At 41.1% G+C, this 23,726-nt stretch overlaps 1 protein-coding gene across 1 annotated transcript in view; it reads left to right on the top strand.

Annotated features, from left to right (window-relative positions):
- HS6ST3 (heparan sulfate 6-O-sulfotransferase 3) overlaps window positions 1-23,726 on the top strand; it is a 316,546-nt gene that overhangs the window by 116,934 nt on the left and 175,886 nt on the right. The window lies entirely within an intron of this gene.

The raw sequence follows: 23,726 nt of genomic DNA, 5'->3' as shown, positions 1-23,726 counted from the left end.
GTTCTCAGCAGATTTCTCTGTGTCCCACCTAATAAGGATGCGATTAAGTTGGGACTGAGGTACCTGATGTCGTGGTTTTAGCTAATAGGCGTCAGGCCACGGTTCTGGAGGAGTTAGGTGTTGAATGCATTCATTCAAGCGTAAAAAACATTTTTTTTTCTACAGATGATGAATCTCACGGCAGCCTGAATCATTTCAAAGCCTGCCTCCCTCTGAACCTTATTATGATCAGATTGCATAATGATTGTAAATGTGCTTTGAGATGCACAAATTGTAGGCACTAAGTAATTGAAAAGAATTTTTCTAATATTGATAGCAAAATAATATTCTGATCATGACATGTAACAGCAATTTTCTTGGAACACTGAATGGACATTTAAGTCTCAAGACCAGAAGCTTATTTACAGTTTAATTAAAGTAAATGCACATTAATAGCGATATTATTAGTATTCAGTATCTTTGGGAATGTACAGGCAGTTAATCTTCATATTTCCTAGAGGAATAAACGATAATTTGGGGATGACTAATTTGATGTAGTAATTCAAAATGTGATTTTGAAATTTATTTATATGGTTTCAAAGTTACTTCTCATTTATTTTCTGGCAATCTAGCGAAGACAGTTTAAAGAGGAAACTTCTGGTTTTCAGTGAGTATATTTGTTTCTTAAATTGGAGATTAAGACTCATGTGGGGGGGAAGGAGAGGCGGCCTTGCTATTGGAACTTGCTTTTTTCCTCTGTCTCCCATTCCTGCCTTCCCCAAGGTGCAGAGTGGTGTGAGATGGGAGGAACTTGTCTGAAAGGAGGCAGTTGTGCTCCCACTCTGAGTCTCTGGTGCTCACCACTTCATGTAACTCACCAGACTGGCAAGAAGCTAGGCTAGTGAAAGAAGTTAAATTTCCTTCTGGTTAGTGAGTTGAATAAGCTCATGAAAAGATGTAAGAGCTAATGTAAAAGGATTGCATTAGTAGGGGAAGAGGAAAATCCTTGCTCCTTAAGCAACAGAGAGCTGCTAGATTTGCTGCTAGTCATGGAATTGCCTTCTTAGTCTTAGTCTGGGTTGGTTTAACCGAAACATTTCTGTGTGGAGACTGACACTCTCCAAAAGCAATATCCAGTTGTTCATGCTGGTGTTGTCTGAAGTATTAAATTCTGTTTGAGGAAGCACTTGGGGAAAGCAGGAGGACCAGCTAAAGAAGAGGTCTGAGGAATCACTGCTGTCACTCTCAGGAATCATGAATTTTGTCTTTCCAGTCATTAATTTCTTCAAGGTTTGGGGATCTTAGAGATCTCTATTTTATTGGGCATGAATAGGTAAAGCTGAGTTTTGTGAGCAAACGCAACGTGGGAATAACATGGGACTGTGTGGGGTGAAAAAGATGTATCTTTCATGGAAGTTTTTTTGGTGGGGAGAATTTACTGCAAATCTGTTATGGGTCTTTAACAGAATAAGAATGTTTCAGAATGTGATAGAGCTGCTTGATATACTTAACTTGGATGTATTTTGACAAAAAGCTTTTGACAGAGTCTCCTCGTACAGGCATGAAAGCCTTTTTATGGATGGATTTAACGGCTGGTTAAGGACAGTAGACAAAGAACATGGTCCAAATTTTTATAGTGGCAGGAGATTATGAACAGCATCTAACAGGAATCTCTTGGAATATGTACTGCTCAACATATTCCTGGATCTGGAAAAGTGATGAATAATGAAAAGACATAATTCTGTCTAATTAAAGCATTAAATTAAAACCGAAGAATTACAGAAGAATCTCATGATGCTCAGTGACTGGGCAATAATGCAACAAATGAAATTGTGGCAATAAATTCAAAGTAGTGCATCAGGGATAAAACTATTGCTGCTTACACAGTGATGGGCTGTAAATTATCCATTAGCACTCAGAAAAGAGGTCTGGAAATCATTGTGATAGGAGGCTGAAAATGCTGGTAGTGTGCTTTGTGCCAGTCAGAACAACGTTAAAAATGATTAGGAGAGGAGGAGAGAACAAAAAGTGTTTTGTAAACGTGTTATGTGCTTGCATCTTGGGTAGGAAACAGCTTCGGTACAACGAGAGATTCAGGGCTCTCCGGTTCACAAAAGAGATGATTGAGGAGAAACTGATTGAGATATATAAAAGCATAAATGGCTTGGAAAAGGTACATGACAACAATTGTTCACCTTTTCTCAAAACACTCGATTTGGGAATATCCAGTGAGATGAACAGGAAGCATCTGTAAAATAAATTAGTGCAAATAATGTTCATATTATGCCTAATTATTACATGGAACTCTGCAAAGGTCAAACATCTAAATGTCCACCAAATGGATTAGGCGGGGAGGGTAAATCAAAGACTGATAAACACAATGGTGTGTACAGACTGTTCAGCTTGGGAAGTATTTAAAATAGGGATTGCTGATAGTGGGGACAGTTAGTATGCACTTCCCCCATTTTTTATGCCATTTTCTTCACCATCTCCTATCAGCTGCTATTAATTTGACATTAAATTAACACTTGGTCTTAACCGGCTCAGCTAACCTTACAGGTAGGTTAACATTTAACCACAAGAGGCATATGTGTAAAAACAACCATCTAAGTAGGCTCTTAACTGCACTTACTCAAAATGGATGGACCTAAAAGGAATTTGTGCATCTCTGGTGGGTCCTCAGTCCAGACTGATGATGGGTCTTTATGATCTGCATTGTTGGAGACATAGCAGAGATGAAGGGAGACTGAAGAGGTGAGACAGGGATAGAGATGGACACTTAAACAGTGTGTATATAGAAAACTTTGATTCTGGTGAGTAGGAGTCCTGATCATTAGAAACAGGTAAAAAAATGGAAGGGCAGCTTCAGAGCAGTAGGTATTCTGCTTGTAGCTTTTTTCTGTGCTTGACTGTTGGTAAGGTAAATTCTGGAGGTTAATATTGGTTTCACATTTTTGAAGATAGCATCATGTCTTTCCTATTCCAACTTTCAGATTAGAAGAAAAACATTTAGGGGACTCTAGACCAGTGGGAATTGAAGACTGGGGGTTAGAAATTGAAGGCTTATTGAGAAATTTGCTAGAATTTAAGAGGCAGACTTCCCTTAATATGATGGGAGACATAAAGTTTACAAGTTTGGATCTCTGACCTGTCTACCCAAATATATTGTAAAAGAAAGTTGAGTGGAAAACAAAGCCTGGAAATTGGCATATAGAAAGCCTAGAGGTGGAAGACTATGGAAAAAACATGGAAAGGAACACGGTACTAGTTTTTTGACTGACGTGTTAAATCAGGAGTTGAAGAGCTTTGGACTTTTGTTACATTGAGTTCTTACTTTTCAACTTGTCTTGAAAAGATGAAATTGGAAGACCACCTATGGAGAACTGTAGCTGAATGGAAAAATTTGTGTACGACACCTTATGTTGAAGATTATTTCTGTATCTTAAATGGTGAATCACTCTGTGCACAGGAGCGTGAGGAATTGATATCTTCTGCTTCTCAAGTTAGTCTGTGTAACAGCACAGTAAATTCCTTTGATGCTCTTTCACAGGCAGGTTGCTGTGTTTCATAATGTACATCTCTGAGATGAAGAGAATTGCAAGAATATTCAAAGTGATTCAGAAAGGATGACACAACACAATGTTGTTGTTGTGACCCCATGACATAAGACCATCCATCAAAGCCATTAAAAAAGAAAAAGTTTCATTGTCATCTCACCAAAGGACAACCTTCTTCCCCTGTTGTGAGCAAAATCAGTCGTGAGCCAGGAAATTCCACTTAATTTAGTTTACTGCAGATTTATTTCAACTTCAAATTACTGATTCTGGTATTGAAAAATAAGATGAACAATTAAACTAGCGCTCAGAGAAACCACCTCAGCTTCAGCTGAGACACGTCTCCTTCCCCTTTCCTGGGCTGCCATCCCTTGGCTGTGTGCTACACACAGTCCCTTCAGTGAGGCAGAAGTTGTTGTCAGTGCGTTGTTCCTTGTCTTTTTACTGCTCCTTGTTTGTTACTCAACTTGTCTGCCATGGGCTTCTCTTCTCTTGGGGGCTGCACCTACTCTGGTGTGGGTTCCTCCACGGGCTGCAGTCCTCTCAGTGGTGCTCCTCCTCCTACGTCATTTTCTATGTTTCTACCCCTGCTTGGGCATCTCCTCTTTTTCCTCCTTTCTCTGTAGCTTTTCTGGGAGCTCTTGCATTGCTTTCTGTAGATTGATGGTCTCAAATCTGATGTAAACAGATTGGTAGCTAGCTGGAGACAACTGATTACATGCACAAAATACCCTAAAGATACTTAGGGAACTTATGTTGAAAGACAACTGACCGATTAATTTAGGAACTGCACTGAAGGAAGAAGATGAAGAGTGAAGGTTGCATCACACTGCTGATTTGAGCACCAAAAATCCCCTCCATGTTCTTTTGGATCTACTAGCTATAGAATTTTTGATTATTTTTCTATTCTGCACATACTATGTTTAATGTTGTTACCAAAGAAACAGACTTGCACGTAAAAACAGAAGTATATGAACAATTGCATGAATATTAGAATACAGGAGATGTTAATGCTCCAATTTTTCAATCCTTTATTCTTCTAATTATGAAGCCTGTCCCAGCAGTATTAGTCACCAATATTTAGTGCTAATTTATCTAGACAGTAGTGTATAATATAAGATACAATCTTTATTTTAGTAGTGTGTTGTTAACTGCCTCTTGGAAGTAAATGAGTAGATTAAATGGGAGTGGACGTATTGCAAACTTAAAAATTGTGCTGAAATCTTTGACGTGTGGTTTCAGAATTTTGTCTTTACATGTATGGCTATGATTTTCTGTCACTTCTGAGCTATTTATATCATGGGTAAAACGATATTGATGAGACTAATTTTTCATGTAGTATGCATTAGTAGATCAAAGGAAAATATGTTAGATTCTGTTAAGTTGGACCTCTTCTTCTCCATAAAGAGAGACAATAACTAATATACTTATCAGAGATCCTTTATAAAATAAGAACAATTCAGTAGGAAGATCAAAAAACTATCAACCAAATAAGAAGAAATTGATAAAGATCTGGATTTGTGCTGGGGCCAAACTTGTTCAGCTATTCAGAAGTAGCTTGGTGATGCTAGATTGTATAGAGCATTGTGGAAACTGGAAAGAAATGGGTTAAGAAAAAAAAACAAACTGGCAAGCCTATTATTCTGGCCTTCTAGATAATTCTGTGCTGTGAAGCACTGAACCAGGATCACCCGATATTTACAGATGAATGAATCGGGATGACGGATGCATTGTGTGTGACATAAAAACAGACCACCACATGATGTTGAGCTAAATATTTTAAAGTAAAATTAGCAAGGTAGTTGTGAATAGGAGTAAGAATACTCTTCAAAGTCTTCTTAGATTACTGTAAGTATGTTGATAATACAAGAAAAATAACCTAGCGCTAATGTTTGTAGGCGCCTTTCACAATCTCAATGATAAATTTGTAATTACTCTGTCCAAACCTACACACAAGCCATGACTAAGATTCTCTTCAATTGTCCAATGAGTAATACTGAATCACTCTACATCATCGAGCTATTAGAGAAAGTGGCTGTATTCATGGGTGAGAATCTGTTATATCACCTGTTTCTGTGTGCTTTAGAATTTATTCAAGGCAATAAGCTGAGAAAGAATTTAATCATAACCAACCATTTGACCTACCTACATGTGGCATGAGTGCTTTAAGTAATTTTTCTATTTCCTTATGAAGTAGTGGAGACAATGCATGCATTCCAATAAGAAGTGTGATTTGATAGTTGGGAAGTGCACTCTTCCCTTTCACTGTGCTAGCAATGTATGACGGCATATGAGAAAGATCACAGCACTTCTCAGAATGGGATATTAGAAGGTAACCATGGATGTTTTCGAATACTGCTTGTTATTTGTAATGTTACGCAGCTGGCATTCATACATGCGTGATACTTGATGTCTCTGGACCAGGATCAGTATTAGTTATGCTTTTGTTGCCCTAGCAGCCACTCTTAAGATTTATGTGACTACCTCTGTACACTAGGCAAAGTATTGAAAGTGTTAAGGTCCTCTAAAATACAGTATGCATGAGTCCGTGATTACATGCTTGATGAACACTTGAGGAACAGCTTTAAAAAAAGAAAAACAACAGAAAACTGGTCACACTTTCCTAGTAATTCAAAATCATGAAAATTTATAAGCAGAGTATATTCCTTTGACGTTTCTAGCACTACTGACTCAGACCTCTTATCAGATTTAATTTATAAACTAACGCTGAGGAATTAATGGAACTAATTTGTTGCTCAGATGATTCATTGTGTTGTGTATTCACTCCTGTTGAGTTCTGTATATGTATTTTTTGAAAAGTAGTAAAACAAGTCTGCATTCACCAAAGGAATTATTTATTTTCATCAAATACAGGTTCTTATGCCATGCAGTGTTCTATTTAATGAGCTGTTCTTAGGGCGTTTGGTTTTATAATATGCCTGCATTTCACTGGGGGATGACTTCCATGGGATATGGAGATGTGAAATCAACCTAGCTTGCTAAAGTTTATAAATCCCCCCTTCTTTTTCCCTCTGCAAACAGAGATCATTGTGTAATCAAAAATGAAGTTCTGGTGAAATTCTTAGCTTTTTACCTAGTTTTTACAATATACTTTAAAAGCATCAACATGCTTCTTTATCGCTCTTTTTTTAATACAAAAAAGTTGCAACTGTTTGAAGAAAACATAGACTCTCCCAAGCATTAGCATCAAAAAATATCCCCCTCTCATTCATCCCAGAGGGTTAGTCACGTTGACTGAGCACTCGCTTGCCATTTGCTCATATTCATTGTGCACTTCTATGCATCATTAATGTATGATGGCCACATCCTACAGCAGATATGATCTTTTCATTTCCCTGAGCTGTTCTTGGTAGCCCTCATTGTAGGGTGGCAGGTTATCAGGGACACATTTGAAAATACACCCTCTCCTCCCTGGTTACAGCAGCCTCTTGGATCTCTGCAAACAAGTTTTAGAACATCCCCATAAAGCGAGGTGGTGCTGTCATCCCTGCTCACACACAAGGAAACAAGGTACAGAGATTACACAGAATAATTTTGGGCTGAAGAGTTTGAGGATGTCTGGGGCTGGACATTTTTATTTGGTACTAATTTACTGTGTTTTTATATCAACAGCAGTTGTAGCTATTTGTATTTATTAAATAATGAATCAGACCTCCAGCTGTCATACTGGGTGTAGCAAAGACGCAGAAAGTGCAAGCGAGGCTGGCTAGGCTTGAATTTATTTTACATGACTGACTTGTCTAGGTGTGAAGGATGTTGGGTGCCCAGTGTCCTTTCTCAAGTCTGTGGAGGAGAAGCTCTGCAAGAGAGCAGTCAGTCCACCTGGCCACCTCTGACATAGGTGTAGATGCCTGACGTATGTACCTCCAACTCATTGAGAAGAGTCTGGATCTTGGTGATTTTCTGTAAAGAGAAGTCGTGATCAACATCGCACAAGGGTTGCACAGTGTTGGCGGTGGCACATGGTTCTCCAGTGAAAAAAAATCTGAATATGTTGAAACTCTATGGATTCTTCTTTCCTTCCCCTTGATGGATCATTTGCAGTGGTTGCATTTTTTGCAGGAAGTTTCTCTATCAGGCTTTTCTTAGCATGAGAAAAGATAACACTTAGCTAACGTTACTGGAGGGTGACAGACTATCCCACAGGGATCAGCAGAGGGCACGGCCATTCCAGGAGAATGGAACTGACTTTGTGACGAAGTGCTCTCCAGTCATCGTAATGTTACTTGCACCTGTTTGCTCACTGTCCACAATTTTTTTTCTTCCTTAATGTAATACTCTTCATGCATGTTCATGCCTATGCATGAACTATTTTATTCTTTCTACTTTTTTTTTTTTCAAGCTGTCATCTTATATCCCATCCTTCTCTGCTCTGGTTCTGCTCCTGCTCCTTTCCCTCTCCCATTTTGCATTCTTTTTCTTTCTGTCTCACTTCTGTGAATTGTACATCTTTCTTTCATTCATATCCCTCATTCTTCTGAGTTCTTGTTAGAAGTGTATATTTGTCCCCCCGCATCCTGTCTTGAGGGGCAGTACAGAGTCTTCCTTCTATAGTTTTCTGGAAAGAAAACGTGTAGTGACTCTGGAGAAGCAGGACTGACAGGAAAATAGCCTGCTCCATCTGTATATATCTAGCACAGAGCTTGCTTAGTTCTGTGAAGACAGCGTGCTTGCATTGTGCCAGCAGCTCACAGGAGTTTTGAGAGGTGATGCACATGGCATCTTCAGAGGAAGGAGTTGCCTAGATCTCTATCTCTGAACTGAGCTTGATGTAGCTGAGGAGGAATTTTTCAAAGACCTGTACACGGGCCAGCTGGAGTAAGTGCCTAAAGAAATGTCCTTGGTGGTAGAATGTAACTGCTAGATGGCCAAAATGTGAAGGCCCAGGGATTTCTCATGATTTGGTAAGAGAAAGACAAGAGCTTTAAAAAAAAAAAATCGTTTCTAAAACTCTCAACCTCAGTTTGCCCGCAGAGCACGGTACTCTGCAGATGAAATAGTATTACCATATTTTAGTTCTAGTGCCTGTTGTTGCAGTACTAATTTTGTCATCCAGATAGCTGCTGGTGCAGTTTCTGTTGTGTGCTGCACATTTACAAAGTCGGTACGATTAGGAGAGCTAGCTTTGTGTTTGTGTGGCCAGGCTGATGGTTACTTTCAGACTCTGCATAAACAAAGCCTTAAAACATGGTGTCCATCTGCCATCGCATCATTTAGTGCTAATAAATGGCCCAGCACACACAGATGTTTTTCTAGTGTGGTACTGACTTTTTACAGATGTCTGTGAACCTTTTGGCTGAGTTATAATTTTCAACTTCTCTCATCATTATTTGTCATTGGAATATGCCTGGCCTGTTTTGAGACTTATTTAAAAAGTAAAACTTGAATTTGTTCTCTCTCGTGACTGGGCTATTTCTCATATTATTTGAACAGCTTCCTGCTTTTGTCAAGAAAAAGCTTAGATTTACAGATCTGCGATGAGAACAGAATAGTTCCAGATAGCATCAGCTCGAGACCAAAATGAAACGCCATTGTGCTATTGTGTGTTGTATGCAGCTCTGGTCTCCCAGCCTCAGAAAGGATGCAGTAGCAGTAAGTCAGGGATGGCACAGATTCTGCCCACAGAAAGATTAAAACAAAACTCTGCAGCTTGAAAAGGAGGTGTTGTAGGTGGGTTTTGATAATGTTGGGAATGATAAGGAGAGGGGGAGAGAGCATAAACGAAAAACATCATGTTCTTGCATAAGTCCATCGTAATCTTGCATCCTTGGGATGGGACAACTTCTGTGTGAAGAGACTTTAAATAAAAAATAGAAGAGAAAAGGAATTACTGATGGGGAATAGAGTGAAGTATATAAAATCATGAATGTCATGGAGAAGGTGAATAAAGAATAATTGTTTGCTATTTCTTACGGCACAAGAACAAGGGGATATCCAGTGAAATGATCAAGCAGTAGCTCTAAGACAAATGAAGGGAAGTACTTTTTCATGATGTGCATAATTAAATTGCAGGATTCATTGCTGCAGAGTGTTGTGGAGGCTTAAAGTCTGAATGGGTTCAAAAGCAATTAGACAAATTCATGACGGATACTTCCATCTAGGGCTATTAAGCACAATGATGGGAATTGGGAATCCCTAAACCACAATTTACGGGAAGATGAAAGGTTGCTGGAGGGTTGGGCAGAGGGAAAGAAGCATTGCTGTATGAAATAGGATGGCATATTCTTTTCCTAAGCATCTAGTGTCAACCCCTGCTGGGGCTGAGATGCCTGTAGATTGGTCCCAGTCTTTTTTTAATGAGAAATTAGAAAAAAAACTGGTAAGAGCTGTTCTAAGGAAAGCCAGTCTCATCGGGGGCTAGCACAATGCACTAAATGGCCTTTTAGGCCACTGCCCTACCCTTTTTAGTTTACATCCATGCATCTGTGTTAAGGAAAAGATGCTGAAGTAACTCACCGTGCTTAATTTAGAGAAAGTTATTAGCAGCTTTGTGCCAAGCTGCTTAGGAGGAAACAGATTTCTGATCCTTTTGTTCTCTAATTCTTTGATTTCTGGATCTCTGGATTTACGGGCTTCAGCTTCAGGATATGAAGAGTGTTTTGTGCAGGAATGGCCTGATATTAAGGGTAGTATTCTCAGGGGGAAGGTCAGTTGTCAGTCCGAACTGATCATTGAAGCCAGGTGTCTGCACTCCCACAAGCTGTACATAACGACAAACCTGATTTGTTAAGTTTCTTCACAGAAACACAGGGCGGTTGAGGCTGGAACTGACCTCTGGAGGCCACCTGGTCCAAGCCCTGCTCCAGCAGGGCCACCCAGCGCAGGCTGCCCAGGACCATGTGCAGGCAGATTTTGAAGCCCTCCAAGGAGGAGACCCCACAGCCTCTCAGGGCAACCTGTGCCAGGGCTCCGACACCCGCCCAGCACAGAAGTGCTGCCTGGTGCTCAGATGTGTTCTGGTGTAACCTGGCTGACAGCTGAGCACCACGCAGCCACTTGCTCACTCCCCAGTACTGGGATGGGGGAGAGAATCAAAAAAGGTAAAAGTGAGAATTCATCAGCTGAGATAAGGACAGTTTAATCAGAAAGAGGAAAAAACAAACAAACAAACAAAAACCACACAAGTGCTGCGCAACACAATTATTGCTTACCACCAGTCAACTGATGCCCAGACTGTCCCCAGGCAGAAGCAGCCACCCCTGGCCAACTCCCCTGGTTTTATTGCTGAGCGTGACACCACCAGGCATGGGACACCCCTCTGGCCAGCCTGGGCCAACTGTCCTGGCTGTGTCCCCTCCCAGCTCCTGGTGCACCCCCAGCCTAAGAACCAGAAGAGTCCTTGGCTCTGCGCAAGCACTGCTCTGTAACAACTTAAAACATCAGTGTGTTACCAGCATTATTCTCATCCTAAATCCAAAATGCAGCACCATACCAGCTACTAGGAAGAAAATTAACTCTATTAATATTATAATTATCACACTAATACAGCCCTGCACTTTGGGGGCTATAACTGTAACAGAGCTCAAGGTGGTTTAAGCAGCCAGCTTTCAAAACACATATGACCATGTCTGGGTAAGAGTCAGGAAGCACTTCAGCAAAACAGTTACCTTTCTTTTTGTATTGAGTGTCTGTGGCTTAGGCTGTAGGACAACGGATGCATGTGCATCGCTGTTTGAAACTTAGGTGGTCTCTGAAAGTCTTAGACAATCTGAATTTTGCTTGATGTTGTGAGGCTGTTATTTCAGGAGCATGTGTATGCTTGCTGGTAATCTACCGGACTTGCAAAAGTCCTTTTTTTCCATTTTAACATACAAAATTACCTGCACGTTGTATTACAGACATTGGAGCAGTTACCAGAAGAATCAGATTGGAAAACAAAAGCAAATTTCTTAGGTACAAAGCTAGGCTGGGTTCTACTTGCTTTTCTTTGCCAAAATAAGAATTTGAAGAATCTAGATAATACTGTATTTTCCTCCTGCAAAAGAAGCATAACCATTTACCCATGTACAATGTGATCATGTAAGCTACTTCTGTGATGCAGCAGTGGATGATTCATTGTATGGATTAATTAATGCTTTGCCACCTTCAAATAGAATAGATACCGTTCAAAGAGGAACATTTAGACTAAATGCATCTGAGAAGTGAATTGCATACTTGTAAGTATTTTTAGTTCTTAAAGTATCTGAAAGAATTTTTGACATTTCGAAATGTTGTGAACGTCCAGCATTTATGTAATGCTTTTTATTGAGAATTCCTATTGACATTTTTCCCTGTAGGTTTTTGTATTTTTTAGCATTCATCAAGCGATGAAGGATGCTTAATATTTCTGGGAAACAGAAAAGAAAGGCTGTGATTCACATCTGAGAGCTTTGAAGCCATCAGAAATTGTGGGTAGGGAGATGTAGTCTAGTAGGGAGACTACATTACCTTTATATTCCATTTTGATTAACAGCTTTTAGTGTTTGTTATACAGTGGGAACCATAAAGCCAAACTGCAATACGAAAGTGTAAACAGAAAACAACTTGGTCATAGTGGCTACCTAACGCTTGGGTGTGGTTTTACAGTCACATATAGTAGAGGTTCTCATGACTAGTGCTGGTTTTGTAGTCTCTCAAGATTTTGAAGTGTAATGTAATGATACCATGGAACTAATCTGAGTAGCCAGGCTTCGCTGAATTCTGTGGCTCCCAAAAAGCCAGGATTTTTTTTTTTAATGTCTTGTGTGTTACTGTGAATATAAATGCTATTCAAGCAAGGAAACATAATTAGTGTTTTGCGTGTACAGGAAAAATCAAAAATGAATTGGTGACATCCAGGACATATTTCTTCTCCTTCCCTGCATGTTCCTTGTATTAAGACTGTATCGCTATCTCTCTGATGAGTTTTGAAGCTGGTCATACTGTAAATGTCCAATCTTTTTAGACTACTGTTTGCAGAATGAGAAACCATTGGTACAGAATCAAGGAGTAGCAAATACATTTGTAAGTCTTAGCATGACAACTCTGAATGTAATAGATAATAAACGCTTAGGACTCGGTACCGAAAGATGAACTAGAATAAGACAGGAGGAAAAACTCAGTATAATTAAAGAATACTTCTACTGTTAGTTGACTTGCGCCAATTCTTGTGCAAGGTTCCTTGCTTCCAGAGAAAGGTGTCTTTTGAGCATTTGTAAAACAATGTTTTAGCTGAATAATGTTTTATATGAGACTTGATTATTCGTTACCTTTTGTAATAGAAGAAATAAGAATAACTAAATGTAAGCAACAGGCAAGTTCAACAAACATATATAGATACTTTTTCCCATGACTTAATGAAATGGTGAAATTTTTTACCACAGGATACTTCTGTGTGCTAAAGGTTGAAAAAAACAAGTTGTTGGAAGAAAACTCTGCTGAGGGTTATTAAACAGAAAGATACCATCTCTGGCTCGGGAAATTCCTGAGCTGAAATCTCCACCAAAATTGGAAGGATATGCTACAGAAAAAGTACTGCAAGTTTGGGCAATTTTTGTAATCTCTTTTAGGACTCTAATACTTGACACTGTCAGGATAACAGATGAAAAACATTCAGTCTTGCAGAGCATCTTCCCTGGGTTGAGTAATTGAAGCATTACATTTTGGAAAGAAACGGGTTAGCCAACATTATTGTTCTTAATTATTGATTTACTTGATTTTTTATACCAATTTACTGTTTTATTTTTCCATACCAGAAAGTTGCAAGTGGAACATTCCCAGCATCGAATCACGCTTCTGTCTCACATCCTTGCTTCAAAAGTTCCATCACTGCTATTTCAGTTCCCTTTTATTTATTTCAAACAGAGGGAACAGCAAAATTTCACCTTGCTCTAAGGACATTTCTAATTTGTTCTTTGCTACCTTTATCAATTTCTCTGTGACATTCAGGTCTGCTGGGTACTCTAAAAATGCTCCCTTTCTTGAATGCAAGAAGTTGGTGAACTCTCCACCGTGGGGTTCAGTAGCATCTTTTTATATTGAGTAAAGGGTTTCTCTTTCATTCTGAGGTATCCTGCCAAGCTTGCAATAAGATCTGTCCCTTCTTCCATACAGGCATTGGCTTTTAATAATCACCTAATTTTAAGCTGATTTTATTCTCCTCTTGAAAGAGCTAAGAGCTCAATCCAAGCAAGGCTGATAGATTTGAAGTGGGACCTGGGTGGTCCCTAGTTGTGTTGTCCTAACCTTTGCCAAATTTCCATCACCCCCCAAGTCCATAAGCACTTTTAGCTAATTTAGCTCCGGTTAAATTCCTTCAGTGCCTGAAAGTTTGCTTGTGCGCGCTCCTAGCAGTGCTAGCAGTCTTAGCAGAGAGGTCTGTCCATCATAGACAGGAATATTTTTAAGTCTCCTCTGGTCTGGAGAGCCCTTCAGGTGTGTACAGGTCACCCTGTATACATATGACAGAAAGAATGATGTACGTAATATGGTGACCGTGACTGTAACTGAGAAGCAGAGGTGGAAGTGTCTGAGCATGGTAATCGTACTCAGAAGTACAGTGCTTAAGATTCTTAAAACAAGAAGAAACAGTTGTGCATTCCTGTTTCTTGATCCAGACCTGTTCATACTCTTCACTGACGAGGTAGTCATTGGGCTAAAAAGAAAACAGAACCAGCTCAGAGCAGGAACTCCCTTCACTTTTTCCTTCTCAGAGAATACCTGATCTTCTGCCAAGCCCTGATCCCTGGTCTCATCCCCTCTCTTTTTGAGGTCTTGCATACCTTTCTGCCTAAGGAGCACAAGGTGCCTTTTTCTTTCCCCCGTAACCGTTCTTGAGGGTCTCTGGGGTGTGCTTTTTTGCTTGTTTTGGGGGTAGGACAGCCTTGGTCACCTGTTAATACATCTTTAGAGTGCATGGCACATGGAGTTACATCCTCTGCATCTGGTATTAACATGTACATTGTCAGCTCCCAGTGGACTCTTTCTATTCTAATCTTTCCTCAGGATTGTAATCCTGTATTTAGTTATAAAGGAAAAAGCAAATATTTAAACATTAGTACCATACTTCCAAAATAATTTTCCTTATGATTTTGATGTCCTCCTGCAATTACAGCAGCGTACATTTTTAGCCTAAATACCACAATATATATATTACTCTATTCCCCCACAGTGAGTAGGAAGAACTGTTGCATTATTTCAGTTAACTTAGATTAATTCATAGCCAAATCATAGTACTAAATGAGTGTTAGGCTTTGTATTAGTTGTAAATACTGGTCTAGGTTTATTTGTTTCTAATTGCTGCTTCTCTCTGCTATTACTTTGCTAGGGACCTACTCTGCAGCTGATGGAATATTGATGTGGAACAAAAGTCACTTAAAATGCTCTCTGAGCTTGGAGGAACTTTGTCTTCTGCTCTGTATCACAGATTTCCAGCTAATACTTCCTTTGCCTTGCCTTTCTTGTCTGATAGATGGAAAACATCTCAGTCACACAGGTCTTACATGAGTTTGCGATCTTCAGTCTCCTTTCTTAAAGAATATTTCCATAGTTTACCATTTCTGTCTTAAAGCTTCATGTAACTTAAGCAATTACTTGGGTCGAACATAGCCCTTTTCCTTTATATAAAGTTGATGATGTTCCTTGAAGGAGCAGTCCCGCAGTACTTCTGGAACCATGTTATTCAAATCCTTGGTGAGAAGAAGCAGGCCTGCCGAGCACTGAAGTATTAATGAATAATAAGGCTAAGTGTATTTCATTTCATCCAAACTGCTGTGCTTTATTACTCACTCTGAGAAGTCCCGTCTACTTATCCTTCTGAGATACACAATAGAAATGAGTCATTTTTACAGGTAAATCTATCCTAAAATATGTATTTCTTGACTTGTCTAATACTACAAAAATAGCTTTTCAACAAGGAACACACGTGCCAAAAATCATTTGCCAGTTACTGTGTTTGAAGCTAAATAATTCAATATTGAAAGTTATTAAATAATCAAGTCTTTGCCAAGATAAGTGGTAATTCTAATAAACAGTTCATGTGAACAAAATCATTTGATTCAAACATTTGTAGTAGAGTTACCTAAATAACTGTACTGAAATCTCAAGAACATTTAACCTTCTTTCTGTTTCTGTTCTATCTTAGTGATGGTTTCTAATAAAATAGCTTGTAACTCTAAACTTTGCCAAATTTAGTGGTGATGTATAAAGCAGTTCATATTTTATATGGATATTCTGGATTTGAAAACAAAACCAAACATCCTGTTCAACTCCATAATTTCACTTGTAGAAACATAAAGTAAACTTGCATCTAAACCATATTGACTCTTCCTTTGAACAGTAACAATTTCTACATCTTACTAAATTCTGAGATTTTTCTTTTAAAAGCCTTCTGAATTCTGGAAAACTTCTTTCCCACCTTCATATAAATACAGTGATAGTGGTTGATGAAGTTCAAAAATAAGACCAGCACACAGAATGCTCTGTGAACTCCAAATCTCAGGAGGGAGGTCTGTGATGGGTCTGTGGAGGGAACGTTTCTGTTGCGAGGATGCTTCACGGCGCCTGCTGCAGTGGAACTACTGAATATGCTCGTGGAGTGTGTGGAGACAGAATCGTGAGTCAAACACAGCAGTAGTTATTAGGCAGATGGGTAAACTGCATTATCGTGGTGGATTGGAGCACATTTCCTGTAGTTTTGCAATGTAGCTAGGATTTTCTAGATATTAAGGTTATTACAGAACTAGAAACTCAAACTCATTTGACTTTACATAATTTATCTAATAGGCCCTGTGTTCTTCAGGATGACATCTGCTTTAACCAAGGTGAATATGAAGGGCATTCTCCTTTAAACCATCAAATAAAATTTAATTGCAATGATGCCTTCTTTTACATGCACTTAAGAATCTGCTTGGGTAATACATTATTCAAACCCACGAGGCAAGGTGTGTGCTGTACCTCTGAGAAGCTGCCATACACTGCAATTCCTGTCCACCGTGGTGGACAGTGTAATGGAATTGCTTCTTAATTACAGAGTTGTCCTTGATAACAGTGAGAAAAAATTGGATTGGACAGTATTGATTCCAAGCACTTCTGCTCCTCTTTGGGGACATTCCCAACCAGCAAAACATTCACTGACAGTCAGATAAAACAGCTTAAGTTCACCCCATGCTTAGTTTAATCAATAGGAGCCTATTTACATTGCAGAACGTTGGCCATGTTAGTTTAGCCCTGGAAATATCATCATTATGTGCCTCTGAGGCAGAATAGAAAATGTATTTTTGTTAAATATGTACAAGTCTATCCAAGTCGCTTGAGTTTTCCCTCATTATCTTTTAAAAAGAGTTTAGGTCTCTCATAATATTAATCTGGACAAGTTTTATCCATCTTTCATTAGCTGCATAATAATGATTCTCTCTTCGTAAACATTTCATTTGAAACACATTCCTTTTCAGCAAGAGCTATGTGCCATCCCTCCTATATCAAAAGGAAAACTGAAAGCAGAGCCATCATGGGCTACAGTTTAATTTGGAAGAACGTAGGTGCAAAAGTTCACCTTCAGAATTTTTAGCACCATAACTCGCAGATTCTGTCCCCTAGATAAGAGTAATAGTGTAGCCTCTTCGAGAGAAAGTGGGATAAAGTGAGGTTGATTGTTTGCCCACTTCAACTCAAGTTGCGTGATCCAAAAGTAAAGCTCAACAATGTATAGGACCGAAGTGCTTTGCATAGGTAGTCTATCAGTCTAACTATAAAAGGCTGTCATCCGTGTGATGTGTTTTCTCATAATCTGCAGCCAATGATTAAAATTCAGAACAAATAATAATGCAATTAAAACAACAACAACAGCAAAAAACTCAAGCCAAACACAAGCAGATAAAGATTCACATATAGGTACATCCAATGGTCAAGTTGCCGTGTCCAGTTTTGCCTCTCAGGTTCTTTGCTCTCAGCTGTGAACTTTTTTCCTTGCTACAGTAAAACTGCGCTACAGAAACCAAAATGTTTCGAGATTGCATTTTTGGGATTTGAAATCCCTGATCATATTACTATTACTTTTATGTATTCTGTGGCAACAAGTCCATTAGCAAAACAAAGAGGGACTACAGTGGAAGTTGATGAAACGAACGTAGAATTTAGGCAGAATATGGAAGCAGATAATGCAGGGCTGCAACACAATTCAATTCCTTAGATGTGGGAAAAGCAGCGAGCTAATAATATTCTCAGCTATAACCATAAAAATAACTGTAATCTTACAGTGTTCTTATGAGAAACAAGAAAACCTGGAAGAATGATGGCTGTGGCTTGATCTCTGCTGAGCAGAGATGGTTGTATTTTACTGTTCTGGAGCAAAGTAGAACTTGTTCTCCACAGTGTTGCTGTAGGGACCGGTGGAGCTCCATGGACAGTTGGCATTGATTAGTGTAAGATGAAAGCAGGGGTTCGCCTGAGGGGCGACTCCCTCCTCAGGGGAACGGAGGGCCCTATTTGTCGGCCTGACCCCACACATAGGGAAGTCTGCTGCCTCCCTGGGGCCACGGTCAGAGACGTTACCAGGAAGCTTCCAAACCTGGTTCGCCCCTCTGACTATTACCCACTTTTGATAGTCCAGGCTGGCAGTGATGATGTTGAAAAGAGAACTTTTTGATGTTGAAAAGAGAACTTGTTTCTTGGATTGATTTTCTAAGCAGAAAAATATAATCTCCAGGACTGAATATGTACATTACTATCTAGCCAGGCGTGATTAGGAACCATCAAAACATGTTCTAGATACTATTATACTGTGTCTGAGTAGTGATCCTGAGGGCTAAAGAAAACTGGCAAAAAAATCTAGCAGTTGAAAATAGAGAGGTTTGCTTAACGTGCTCTATATGCAACATTGTGGGTGACATTGGTAGTAGGGTGATGGTTGGACCAGATGGCCTTGAAGGCCTTGAGAAGCCTCAAGGCTATCAAACAGGACTATAGGGGGCTGGGACGATTGGTGGAGGGAGCGGGAGTGCAGGTGGTTTTTTCGTCTATCCCTACGGGGGAAGGGAGAGGCACGGAGAGGACATGGAAAGCTCACGTGGTTAATAGGTGGCTCAGAGGCTGGTGCCAGCACAGAAATTTTGTTTTTTTTCACCATGGGGAGCTTTACTCGGCACCCGGCCTGATGGCCCCAGACGGGTCCCTATCTCCAAGGGGAAAACGGATCCTAGGCCAGGAGCTGGCGGGGCTCATAGAGAGAGCTTTAAACTAGGCAAGAAGGGGGACGGGGCTCAAACAAGGCTTGTTGGAGCTGTGCCGGGGGAAACAATGTCTAGGCTGGGGAAGAAGGCGATGGCCCAGCTGAAGTGCATCTACACTAATGCACGCAGCATGGGTAACAAACAGGAGGAGCTGGAAGCCATCGTGCAGCAGGAAGGCTACGACTTGGTTGCCATCACGGAGACGTGGTGGGACCGCTCCCACGGCTGGAGTGCTGCAATGCCTGGCTATCGGCTCTTCAGGAGGGACAGGCAGCACAGAGAGGGTGGTGGCGTGGCTCTCTACATTAGAGAATCTTTTGATGTTGTGGAACTCCAGGCTGGGAATGATAAGGTTGAATCCCTGTGGGTTAGGATCCGCGGGAAGGCCGGCAAGGCTAGCGTCCTGGTCGGGGTCTGTTATAGACCGCCGAACCAGGATGAGGAGACGGATGAGGAGTTTTATAGGCAACTGACAGAAGTTGCAAAATCGTCGGCGCTTGTCCTCGTGGGGGACTTCAACTTCCCAGACATATCCTGGAAACACAACACGGCATAGAGAAAGCAATCTAGGAGGTTTCTGGAGAGCGTGGGGGATAGCTTCCTGACGCAGCTGGTCAGTGAACCTACCAGGGGTGGTGCCCCGCTAGACCTTCTCTTCACAAACAGAGAAGGACTGGTGGGAGATGTGGTGGTCGGGAGCTGTCTTGGGCAGAGTGACCACGAAATGGTAGAGTTCTCTATTCTTGGCGAGGCCAGGAAGGGGACCAGTAAAACTGCTGTCTTGGACTTCCGGAGGGCTGACTTTGAGCTGCTCAGGACGCTGGTTGGCCGAGTCCCTTGGGAGGCGGTTCTGAAGGGCAGAGGAGTCCAGGAAGGCTGGGCGCTCCTCAAGAAGGAAATCTTAACGGCACAGGAGCGGTCCGTCCCCACGTGCCCAAAGACGAGCCGGCGTGGAAGAAGACCGGCCTGGCTCAACAGAGAGTTGCGGCTTGTGCTTAGCAGAAAAAAGAGGGTTTATAATCTTTGGAAAAAAGGGCGGGCCACTGAGGAGGACTACAAGGATGTAGCGAGGCTGTGCAGGGAGAAAATTAGAAAGGCCAAAGCTCATCTGGAGCTCAACCTGGCTAGTGCCGTTAAAGACAACAAAAAATCCTTTTACAAATATATCAACGTGAAACGGAGGACTAAGGAGAATCTCCATCCTTTACTGGATGCGAGGGGAAACCTAGTTACTAAGGATGAGGAAAAGGCTGAGGTGCTTAATGCCGCCTTTGCCTCAGTCTTTAGCGGCAAGACCAGTTGTTCTCTGGATACCCAGTGCCCTGAGCTGGTGGAAGGGGATGGGGAGCAGGATGTGGCCTTCGCTATTCATGAGGAAATGGTTGGCGACCTGCTACGGAGCTTGGATGTGCGCAAGTTGATGGGGCCGGATGGGATGCACCCGAGGGTACTGAAAGAACTGGCGGAGGAGCTGGCCGAGCCGCTTTCCATCATTTATCGGCAGTCCTGGCTATCGGGGGAGGTCCCAGTTGACTGGCGGCTAGCCAATGTGACGCCCATCTATAAGAAGGGCCGGAGGGCAGACCCGGGGAACTATAGGCCTGTCAGTTTGACCTCAGTGCCAGGAAAGCTCATGGAGCAGATTATCTTGAGGGTCATCACGCGGCACTTGCAGGGCAAGCAGGCGATCAGGCCCAGTCAGCATGGGTTTATGAAAGGCAGGTCCTGCTTGACGAACTTGATCTCCTTCTATGACAAAGTGACGCACTTGGTGGATGAGGGAAGGGCTGTGGATGTGGTTTACCTTGACCTCAGTAAGGCTTTTGACACCGTTCCCCACAACATTCTCCTCAAGAAACTGGCTGCTCGGGGCTTGGACTGGCGTACGCTTCGCTGGGTTAGAAACTGGCTGGATAGCCGGGCCCAGAGAGTTGTGGTGAATGGAGTCAAATCTGGTTGGAGGCTGGTCACTAGTGGTGTCCCCCAGGGCTCGGTACTGGGGCCGGTCCTCTTTAATATCTTTCTCGATGATCTGGATGAGGGCGTCCAGTGCACCCTCAGTAAGTTTGCAGATGACACCAAGCTAAGTGCGTGTGTCGATCTGCTCGAGGGCAGGAAGGCTCTGCAGGAGGATCTGGATAGGCTGGAGCGATGGGCTGAGGTCAACTGTATGAAGTTCAACAAGGCCAAGTGCCGGGTCCTGCACCTGGGGAGCAACAACCCCAAGCAGAGCTACAGGCTGGGAGATGAGTGGCTGGAAAGCTGCCTGGCCGAGAAGGACCTGGGAGTATTGGTTGATAGTTGGCTGAATATGAGCCAGCAGTGTGCTCAGGTGGCCAAGAAGGCCAACAGCATCCTGGCCTGTATAAGAAGCAGTGTGGCCAGCAGGTCTAGGGAGGTGATTGTCCCCCTGTACTCGGCTCTGGTGAGGCCACACGTTGAGTACTGTGTTCAGTTTTGGGCCCCTCGTTACAGGAAGGACATGGACGTGCTCGAGCGAGTCCAGAGAAGGGCGACCAAGCTGGTGAGGGGTCTGGAGAACAAGTCTTACGAGGAGCGGCTGAGGGAGCTGGGCTTGTTCAGCCTGGAGAAGAGGAGGCTCAGGGGCGACCTTATAGCTCTCTACAGTTACCTTAAAGGAGGCTGTAGCGAGGTGGGGGTTGGTCTGTTCTCCCACGTGCCTGGTGACAGGACGAGGGGGAATGGGCGAAAGTTGCGACAGGGGAGTTTTAGGTTGGATGTTAGGAAGTACTTCTTTACCGAAAGGGTTATTAAGCATTGGAACGGGCTGCCCAGGGAGGTGGTGGAGTCACCATCCCTGGAGGTCTTTAAAAGACGTTTAGATGTAGAGCTTGGCGATATGGTTAGTGGAGTACTTAGTGTTAGGTCGGAGGTTGGACTCGATGATCTTGAGGTCTCTTCCAACCTAGAAATCTGTGTCTGTGTCTGTGTCTGTTCCTTTGGTTGCAGCACAGACCATATAACATGTATCAAGATGCAGTACAAGTCTGCATTTATAAGTCCTTCTCAAATAACTAAATAGAATGGTAGATTAAAGTTTTCTTTAAAAAAAAAAAAAAAAACTTCTTCTGTTATAGTCTTCATCCCCATCTTTTTTTTTCTAACCAACTTGAGCCTTTGTAGAGCAACTCACCATGAGGTTTGTAAGTAATTTCAAAATACATACCAAAAATATATCTCATGTACCAGTAAGAGCTGTTAAAGAAGGGATAATTGAGTGGTGTCATATTATACTCATCTTTCATTTTTTGACCATTTAATTTCATATTATGCATGAAATGAGGGTGAACCAATTTATTTCCATGTGTGATCCATTTCAGCTATTCTTTTCTTTTCTTTTTTTTTTTTTTTTTTACTATGGAAATTAAATTAATGCTCCTTTTCAGCTCTGGTCTGTGAGCTCAGTGTTAAATCTGAGTTATGCTACATCCAGTACTGTTGTATTTAAGAACAAAAAAAACTTGCAATTACAGAAAAATGATGTAATTTAAATAGTGTGATTTTAAATTAGCTTTGTCTGGCCAAAGGACTTGCTTCTCTAGTAGCAAGATGCATAAATGAGAGAAAAATGCTGTATTTTAAATGTGCTTTATATCTAATTTTTGTAATGTAGTTTGGCACTGCAAACATAAATGAACATTAACCAGAAATTTGGACTTTGAATGATATTGCATGCTTTAATTAGGCTTTTGGTTAAATGTGTTTACATTTCTTTTCCACTGATCGTAGCAATTTTTTACCCTTTTAATTCTGCTATATAAAAAGTAATGCTACGCTTCTCTTTAAAATACTCAGATGTACTTACAATTTGATTTTTAATTTATTTTTTTTTAATCTGGTAGTGAATACATTAGCAATCTAAAGTCTGTAATGATATTTTCAGGCACTCTGTGTTCTAGTCAAAAATAAATATCCAAATTTCAGGATCCCAGATACTGTTCAAACATCTAGTATTTTGCTCTTGGGCAAGCACAGCTTTGAAAACCTAACTATTTCATTTTTGTCTGACAGTAAGCTGCTGTTTCCCTGAAATTTTGCTGCATCAGGGCGTGCAGAACATTCCTCCATTTCTTGCTCTGTAAATGTGCAAAGTTTAGTTACAGCTGCTTTGACAAGTTTTCTGCAGTGGTTCCTGGTACTGTTAGAGGTAAAATCCAAATGACAGTTTTACATTTGTTCTACCTAACTTCTTGTAAGCAGATCGTAGGGTTCACATTTAGACAGTTGCCTTTTTTATTTAAAATAATGTTTAAAATTTTTCTCTCGATCCTATTTTTCTGCGTCCTCCAAAAGAAGAAAAAAATTCTGGATGATAGAGAAGAAGCAGCTCTTTCTATTCTGTCTCAAAAATAAATACCGAACCTATACAGCGAAGGGAGGAAAAAGTGTTCTCAGAAAATTGTTTACATAAAACACCGTAGTCAGAAAGTGATAAAGAATAACTATTTTTTTTTAGCAGCTGCAGAACATCAGAATATAGTCTTCAATTCCCCTACATGTTTTGTAATGCAGATTCCCTTTAAAGTAGCCTTGCCAATGTACCTTAAATATATTTTAGAATTATTTTACCATGAAATTAGTTTTTCTCCATCATTGGCTTAGTTGAATCCTTCTTTTTGATCTATGCTGGGACATTAGAAGTGAAGCCATGGCTGCACATACTATTTTAGTAGGCTCCTATCAAAATGTGCTCTGCAGTAGACCATACCCCGTGCGAGTGGAGGTTATTAGTGTAGCATGGCTGCTGTGTAACCTGCTTCTCCAGCTCTCACCAACCGGCCTTACTTAATTCCCACTCTTTATACTTCTGCCACCAGAACGTATTTACGTATTTATTAACCAGGGGAAGAGCGGAGAAGAGAACTGCCATCTCGAGAAGAAGTGCAGAACAGCACAAGGCTCTTCAGGACGTCCTCTTGCCTTGCTAATACCTGCCCAGCCCAATTCAAACTCCAGCCTCCAGAGT

Source organism: Cygnus atratus, chromosome 1 (genome assembly GCF_013377495.2).
Source record: "Cygnus atratus isolate AKBS03 ecotype Queensland, Australia chromosome 1, CAtr_DNAZoo_HiC_assembly, whole genome shotgun sequence".
NCBI lineage: Eukaryota > Metazoa > Chordata > Aves > Anseriformes > Anatidae > Cygnus > Cygnus atratus.
Note: the sequence above shows the minus strand (reverse complement) of the source record. Positions and strands in the feature narration are given on the sequence as shown.